Here is a 9381-nt window from a genome sequence, read left to right on the forward strand (position 1 = left end):
AGAAAAAGAAACTAGAAAAATCCAAACACTATGATTTATAAACCAATTGATCAATTAAACAAACAAGCCAACCAAGCAAACAGATATATCCTGTGAAATGCCTGTGCTGTATGTGCTAACATTTCAGTCTGGCACAGGAACTGCAATGGACTGAAAATATAAAGATTGAAGCTGGTGAGAGCAAGCCGAGCATAGTAGCCCTTTCGATAACAGCTGAAGCTGCTGCAGGAGTTTAAGTGGGTACGGTGAACTCTAGGTTCTGCCCTGGTCCATTTGCTGCATCCTAAGGTCAGGCAGCAAGGTGAGAGAGATGAGGGAAGTTTTGTTTCCATGTTCCATCTATCAGGAGTTCTACCAACATCAAATGACATGTTTGCCTTCACTTGAATCAAGAGACATGACCTCTGACTTCACTACACTTGGGCTAGACAATTCCTTTGAAAACTCATTCCGACATGTTACCAGAGAAGCGTGCGATGGGAAATCTTTTTACACTCTGCCGTGATTTATTTGGCATGGACCGTCTTTTTCTATTTGTCCACTCAACAGAAAAGTTTTCTTGTTGACTATCACCCAAACCTTACAAGCCTAAGAAATACATACAGAGGGATAGTTTGAAAAAATAAAATAAAATAAAAGCTACTGTCCGAAGATCAGTAGAAAACTAATGGAGACTCGTTTATCTCAGAATTAATGCATGAATTACTGTCAAGTAGCCCTCTATTTGCGTATTTCCCAAGCATCAAAGGTTCTTGGTCTGGCAATCTCTTTCCTAGACTTCAGATAATGTGTAGAGCCTGCAGCATCGGGGACAGCCCGCTTGAAGAGATGTTATTCGGCCTTCTCCTCAGTTACAGCTACTGTTTCTGTGGAGGTACTATTGGGAGAGGGAATCTTTTCACCTCTCTGGATTCCACAGCAGTAGGAAATGTGGAGAAAGGAAACCCAGAATACTAACTAACGGAAAGCTGGCCTTCTTTCTCTTCCCTTCCTTATTGACTGCATTTTGTCTAGTAGTGCTATCTGCAAGCATTCTCCCAACCCTCATCCTAGCAAGAGGAAGCAAAAGTGAAGGCTCAGCGCACCGACGACAAGCCTATTTTACCAATGACGACACGGGTGCTTTAGACCTACCTACCTCGGGAAGAGTGGACTGAACAAACCGAGCCAAGGAAAACAAAAGCGGAACTTAGGGACTTGGGCAGTGTGTTACACTGCATAGGCAGCCATTGTTCTAGTTGCGTCACATACCAATAGGCCATATTATATTGATCGTCAGGCTTACTGGGTATTGTTAAAATCAACACAAAGAGCAAAAGTGACTTATTTTCAGAGTGATTTAAAACAAAATGATAATTTGTATTTATAATCGGATTTATAATTTTAAATTGCACCAGAAGGATAGAAAGAGGAACAGCTTTTTGTATTATCTTTTAAATTTTGATGGTATTTGGTAAATGCTATATTATTTTAAATATCCCTTTGTAAAAAGTAGATTAATAACTGTGGGCTCTACTTTGCCCACGTATGGTATTGCTACATTTGTCATCGCTCATATGAGGTAAAAAGGTTCTAGCTAGCTTGTTACCAAATGTGTTTTTAAATTTTTACATGGAAAATAATCTATAATCCTGATGAATCAATTGAGGAGAACTACTAAAGAAAGAGACAACAAGACAATTTTTCCCAAGTAAACAACATTGCTTTCTTCTTTCCTTTTCCTAATATTATTCTTTGCGGCATAATTGGAAAATTCAGCATGAAAATAAATCCACAAAATATTTTGGCCCTTGATAATTCACGTGAAAATAACTGGCTAAGGGTGTTAAGCCTGTGAGTCAAGCAAGTAGCAGGGTTCTCTATGTGTGGCCTATTAAAATATGTAGACAATTACATACCTAAAAGCACTGCGTGAGGCAATGCTAACAAGGTTCAGAAGCCAGCATGAATTCGATCAACTAGTAATCTAGGGCTGCAGTTGCTACAGACTTACCACAAGTAATTAACTTCAGTCAGGAATCTCTTTGATATTTTAATTTATTGATTGATTGGCATATTGTTACTTCCTTGTGCTGGTTTGTAATGGTTTCTAGTTTGTTGGAAATGAACATATTCTCAAATCATTATCACCCAGGAAGTCTTGCTCAAAAGCGTTGTCTTCTGATCCCATTCACTCTGGAAGTCACTAACCGTGACAGGATCTTCCTGAGTGGTAATTAATCAGTAAGTGGTAAAAGCCTTAATAATCTACTTACCTTTCTACCCAGAAATTTCTAGAAATGTGCTAGGGAGATGTATACATACTTAGGGATGTGGCTCAGCAGTGATGCCTTATTTATGACACTTTAATAACAAGAATCCCTATCATTTATCATCTAAGCAGTCAAACAAAATACAGTATAGACTAGTAAGCTACCCTCCTACTATTTAAAACGTTTATTTAGAATATAGGAAGTGGCCTCCACCAGTACTCATAACAAGACAATCTATATATAACTAAATGGTACTGAATTTTGCAATAGTATTTTAAGTGGCTTAATGTAGCTTTATTGAAGACTCATTTGTCATGAATCTGTGATTTGCAATATGGTATAGTTAGGACTAACAGAGAACATATATAGGAGTGACTACTCTAAGACTCTTCTGTGTACTAAGCATATATGATCCTCCCACCTGTCCCACAGAGGGAATATTAGAATCCCCATTCTAACATCTGCAAAACAGAAGGCAGTCAGGGTAAAGAGATGTTCAAGGCTATTTTCCTCCTGAGAATGAAAGCTCAGGCCAGATTTATGCCATTTATCTCCAAAGTCTGTACTCCTAAAGGGAAACGAGCCTTGTCTAGAAGTTTCTTCCAGTGAGAATAATGCGATTATTTTTAGTTGTTAGATAACTGGTATTATTTGACATTTTCTTTAACTCATTTTCTAAAGTAAAAAAGAAACAACTGAAGAAAAGATGATAAATGAAATTGCTATATTTGAATGAACAGTGATTACAGACAAGAATCCTATGTGGTTTAGGACAGAGAACTGGTAACACAGACTATGAGAAGAGATTTCTAACATTCAGACATTCTAAACCCCATATGTTTCCATGTTACAAACTTGACTACAAATTCAAGTAATGGCTTCTGGACCTTGACACCTTTCAGAGTCAAAGAACAATAGTGTTCTAAGCCATCAACATTTTTCTTTGCTTGAACCATTTGAAGTCATGTTATTGATGTGTATTTTCTCCTGTTAGGTTAGTACAACATTTTTATACTTCTGGTCTGTCTCTTCCTAGAAAATTAGAATTGATATTTGGGGAGCTATCTATGATATAGTAAGCCCAGCTACTGCTCCTATAAATAGTCTAACATAGTACCTCTCAGCCTAGGTGACTGGATTGCCACTTGACTAGGTTGAAAGTTTCACAGCATCACATTATAGCTTGTCACACCATTGTAATATTGTCACTCATCAGAACCATACCAGAGAATGAAATGGCTTAAGAGCCAATTTCAGAGATGTACTATGCAAATTGTTATATATCTGACCAAAGGCAGTTTTTCAGTTTCCTTCAAAATGAGAATATAAATATGAATACCAAAAAACAGGTTGCTGAATATGTCAATATTGCACAATGAAACATGAGATTTACGAAGGACCACAGAAATGTACATGAGTGTAAAAATGAAAAACTGCTAGAAGTGCTGTTCTTGAAGTGAATCATCATAAGCTCATTTATCAAACTGAAACTCTATCAGGTACAACTCCTACTGGCTTTTCACTAAGAGCTGGATTTAATGACAGCTAATGAAAGGCAAAAAGAAAAGTCAATAAAAAATTAACAAAAACTAAAAATAACACAAAATGAAGTTATGATATATATCCAGTGATGATTAGATTAATTACCAACTTGAAAAATTCTATGAAAGAAGTTTAAATGAAGAATAACCTTCAGCAAACTCTATGTGGGGGGTGCCTTCAGTATGCAAACTGAGGGATAAAGGCAGATGCTGGATGTCTTTGGACTGGAGTCCTAGACTATGTAAAGGAGGGGCAAACGTGCTTGGACAAGCATGCACACACACACACATCTTTTGTTACTGACCATGGATGACTGATTCAAGTTTCTGCTGCCTTGACTTCCCTACACAATGACAATCTGGGACTATGAGCCAGGCTATTTCTGTCTTCCCCCAGTTGCAGTTGGTAGATATGTTATTATAGCAACAAGAAGAATAACCAGGACTCTTATCCAGGACAAAGTAAACACCACGGCCACCAAACAATCACAAAGAATGCCAGGGACAGCACTCATCTACACTTAAAACACAGGAAACTCAAAACCACTACTTATGAATTGCCCAGAGATCAAAATAAAAATAAATTTTAGTTTCCCACAAAAAATATTTAGAAATGATTTTCCCTAAGGAGAACATTAGTGAAAGAAAGCAACAAGAAATCAAATTTGGAAATGAATAGGTCCTATTTACAGGTTTAAACATACATGATATTGCATAAAGTGACAAAAGAAAACTAAGCACTAAACACAGAACTTAATAAATTCAGTAGTGGGGAACAAAACTATCTACAAAGAAAATTAGTGTTCTGTAATGTTAATGATAACAGACTATCCAAATAAAAAGTCAGGTTACTATCGGTACAAAAATAGCATGAAATACATATGGACATAATTTCCTAAGAAATTTTCTAAGACAAATGTTGAACTAGATGGGCACTGGATTCACACTGTCCCACCTTTGAGATATTCTTTTTCCTACACATTACAACTAAGTACTAATTTCATTAATTACAGATTAAGCAATTTGACTTAAAAGGTAATACAGGATCAATAAGATTTACTCAGGTTCTATGAGCACACTACGAAAATCATATTTTGATCAAGATAAAGGGAAGCCTTTGAGGATTGGTGATAAACAGCCATTTACATTTAATATATTACCACCCTGACAAAATAAAGTTGTTTTTCTATGTGAAGATAAGAGATTAATAACTGTTAAAGTGAATACAATGGAAGTATATTTATATTTTAAAATACTGAACTATTTAAAATATAGAAGAATAAGCTGAACTCAAGTGAAGAGGGTTCTTACAACAGAAGATACTGATAGAGAGAACAAACACCCCTTATTTATTGGACATTTTCTTTATTTACATTTCAAATGTTTTCCTCTTTCTAGGTCTCTCCTTCAAGAACCCCTTACGCCAACCCTCCTCCCCCTGCCTCTATGAGGATGCTCCCCCACCCACTCACACACTCCTGCCTTCCCACCCTGGCATTCGTTTATACTGGAGCATTGAACAACCTCGGGCCCAAGGGCCTCTCCTCCACTGATGTCCAACAAGGCCATCCTCTCCCACATATGTGGCCAGTGCCACTTGTCCCTCCATGTGTATTGTTTGGATTGGTGGTCCAGTCCCCAGGAGCTCTAGGGGTCTAGCTTGTTGACACTGTTGTTCCCTCCATGGGGCTGCACACCCCCTCAGCCACGACACACTCCCTTCTCCAAGTCCTCCATCAGGGACCCTGTGCTCAGTCTAATGGTTGGCTGTGAGCATCCACCTCTGTATTTGTCAGGCTCTGGCAGAGCCTCTCAGGAGACAGCCATATCAGGCTTCCATCAGCAACCACTTCCTGGCATCCACAATAAATTTAACTTTAGCCTTTAAAACTATTCTTTGTTCTTACCTACCTAACCTTCATCTTTTGTGTTGGTCATTTGGAGAAAATCTAAACTGCAATTTCAGTAATTTAATATTCAGTAAATTATTATCTTATAAATTACTATCATGTATCAGTGAATTACAATCATACTACCACTAATAATCATTTTAAATTAATTATCGAAGGCATCCTCTTATTTTGTAAAGAATGACACAAGCAACAACAAAAAATATGTTTTCCAGTGACAGAGTACTCATAAAATCATAACTAGTCATCAATAAATAGTAATTACATCTTGTAGATCTAATCATTATGCATCTCATTTTTATACAGTAATAATCTCAATTTATTACAAAACAAGCCTTAACTGCTATAAGACTTTAAATAATTTGACTGATACATCATCAATATTTAAATCAAAATGCTGCTGAGATTATGAAATCAAATTTGGATTACAAGATAAAGTGATGCTTCTCAGCTGCTAATCTTTTGTTTCATATTCCTGAACATTGAAAACCACTAGATCTATGGCTAAACCAAACTAAGCATGGCAAAAGGCCAGTGTGTGAAGGGATTTCAGTGTATCAGGTTCTGACCACATTCCATGAACATCCCATGCACGGCTTACAAGCAACGCCATTTGGTTCCCACAGTGGAGTTTTTATTCATGGATGCTTTCTTTGGTAAAGAAACTGTTGCTGTTTCTTTCTTCTCTCTTTAAGCCATGACCATGAACCAAATGATGCTCTTATACAGATAATTTAAACCAAAATTATTCCACTGTGGAAAATATCTATAAGCTTTGTTGAGAATTTTATGTTTACAAAAGTAACTTTGTTTTTAATTTCCTTGTTGTTTTACTTTTATGTACTCTCAGCTTAGATGTTAATAACTGTCTGGACCACACACCAGATATGAGGTCCCTTTTCCATTAATATCATGGCTAAGGTATGGCTCATTGTGGAGCATTTCCAGAGAACACAAGAGTTCAGGGGTTTGATGCTCAGAGTCCAGCATCTGATTTCCCATAACAGAAACATACAACAAAAGGCTAGAAATGTCTGTCTGACAGAGGCAGACCACTGGCGTCTGAGAGACCCAAAAGGGGCTGAGATGTGTGATGGAAGGATGCTGAGGAAGGCTATGACCATCTTCAGAGTAGTGAGAGCTTCTCAGGTTCATTTTTAACTATGCATAATGTACACTGCAAAATGTGTCATTTATGAAACGGCAATTAGTATTTTATAAGTTAAAAGATTTTCTCAATTTAAAACATGAAAATTAGCTAGTTTATTTTTCATCAATGAATAATTTTAACATCATTTTTAAAGGAAAACAATTATTTAAAAAGCAACCAAAGGACTTTCCACATAAAACAATTTACACGTAGTCAAAAAAAAAAACCCTTTCTCTTACAATTACTACATAATTATGCAATTGTTTATAATTGTGTCAAATGTCTTTTTATCTGTTATATATTTTAGTAATATTAAGTAATAATATTTGCATCCTTATACATTTCCAGTTTTTAGGAATAGGGAAAATTCGAAGCTTACCAATGACTTAAAATTTTGAATTTTAAGTGTCCACTAATCATGAAAGTTGGGAAGCTTATTTATTTCCTAAATAACTCTAATAGTAACTTCATAAATATCTCAGTAAAAATAAAGAAAGCATGTAAGACAATTTGAGACTTAAAATCAGACTTTGTGTATTTAAAGTTTACTTTCTTAGAAAATAAATATTTATGTTTCTCAAAATAACCACAAAAATGAAGTACCATATTTCAACTAAGATGTTATTCCCAGTTAATTCATATTAACTTCATAAATTGAGCTACAATAGGAAATTGGCATCCTTTCTATGGTGCAAACACACTGAACTTGGAGTGGAATTCACAAGTATCCTCATGTGAAGATGTAGCATATACCTAAAATGGGCATTTATTTGGGAACAATAGCACATACTTGTAATCCCTGACACTGTAGAAGTTTGAGGCCAATCTGAGTTACATATTAATACTTTTTGACATCAAAACCAAATAAACCATTAAGCCCTTGACATTATAAGTAAAACATTACAAAAGCCATTGTGGGTCCCAAATCAAGGAATAATTTTTCCATTTGTATTCATGTATGGATCTAGGCTCTAGCTAGGACAATAGGAACTCTGAAAATCAACTCAGGCCATCGCTATGTGGCAGACTGACTTCCTAGGGTTTATGCAGCTTGCTCAGACATGGCTTCTCACTGCTCAAACCTCGCAGCCTTCTTGTGCATTGCTGTCACCGAGAGGCCAGGATAGACCTCACTGCTGCCCTCCTTTCAATGAAGTCCACAGAGAGAACTTGCTTATCCTTCAGTGTGAATGTGTTTTCCCATAAGCCAGCTTTAACACATTTGGAAATACTACATACTCATAGTCAGGAAAGATTAATTTTATTTTCCATTCAGGCATGTTCTAGCAAAAATAAGACATAGGGGCTTTCTAGCCTCAAGACAAAGTATTGTGTCTACTTAAAAATAAGCAATACATTCACCTAAGGCTTGGGGCTGACTACTGTCCAACACATCACTGAGAGAAAAAAAATATACATTCATGTCAGCTATAGCTGAACATCATACAGCAGTGGAAGTTTCACAGCACTGCACCTAAAAAAGCTGACAATCTTATTTGTTTTCCTTTTAATGGAAATATAAACAATATAACTGAAGGAGTGAACAGGTACTGACCGAAACAGGCATCTTATAACAAACATGGCCACCAAGACAGGAACACAGTCATTACCCAGAAGACTCTCTTTCTCCACTCTGTGTGTCCTTCAGTACATTCCTCTTGGCCAACGTATCTGTAGATAGCATTTCAAAACCACACATCAATGCACAAACATTCTTAAATGTCCAGTTCCTTTCCTTTAGCGACGTGTTTCTGATATCCATCTGTGAGATATTGCTTTTAAGAGCATTTGCATTTTATTTCTGATTGCTTTAATATGTAAATTGTTGATCCTCATGGAATTGTAATTGTCAATTCCAGTTTAGAACCATTGTCGGTTATGATGCCATGGAAATTCATGGCAAAGTTATTTCTTGGGACAGTTTCTTAAGAGAATTATACTGATCTTATGACTCATCATCATTTTGATATGTTATTGTTCGTTCTACAATCAATTGTGAGGCTATTCCAGATTCCTCTCTTTCCAAATTATATATAGTGTTGTTTGTAAACTTGTAATCCTTCTTTTCCTGACAACTCATCTTCAGTGAAGCATGAATTCAAATGTTTTGGCTTTTTGTTTCCCTTTTTCTTAGACAGTAAAGCATTCATCAAATAGGTGTCTTGTAAATATTTTGTAAATAAAATATTTGTAAATAAAAATCCTGGTTGTGGTTTATTCTGTTTCCAAACATTTATTTTACCACTGAGGTAGATCTCAAAGGCTATTCTTACAGAACACAAGTTTTCTAAGCTGGTCTCCAAATTCCATCCCTCCTTCCTCCCACATCACTAAAGCCAGAAGCAAACTCAACCAACAGTCCTCAAGGCGTTGGCTCCTTAGCTGTGGTCTTTGCGTTAAGTCTCATCAAATCCTTTTCTGTTTATACGGAGGGTGTTTGGCACTCGAACCACCAACACGGAGTTCGCTGCCTTTACAAGACTGCTAAAAAATGTCAAGACAATATATTAACATGTAAGTTCCTATCA

The 9381-nt window shown here is 36.4% G+C and overlaps 1 long non-coding RNA gene across 1 annotated transcript in view; it reads right to left on the bottom strand.

Annotated features, from left to right (window-relative positions):
* LOC116095004 overlaps positions 1 to 8472 on the bottom strand; it is a 221925-nt gene extending 213453 nt beyond the window's left edge. Inside the window, exon 1 of the long non-coding RNA XR_004120395.1 lies at positions 8409 to 8472. This is a non-coding gene — a long non-coding RNA (uncharacterized LOC116095004). The remainder of the gene's footprint in view (positions 1 to 8408) is intronic.
* Positions 8473 to 9381: the final 909 nt, after the last annotated feature.

The sequence above is a fragment of the Mastomys coucha genome, unplaced genomic scaffold, assembly GCF_008632895.1.
Source record: "Mastomys coucha isolate ucsf_1 unplaced genomic scaffold, UCSF_Mcou_1 pScaffold17, whole genome shotgun sequence".
Lineage (NCBI taxonomy): Eukaryota > Metazoa > Chordata > Mammalia > Rodentia > Muridae > Mastomys > Mastomys coucha.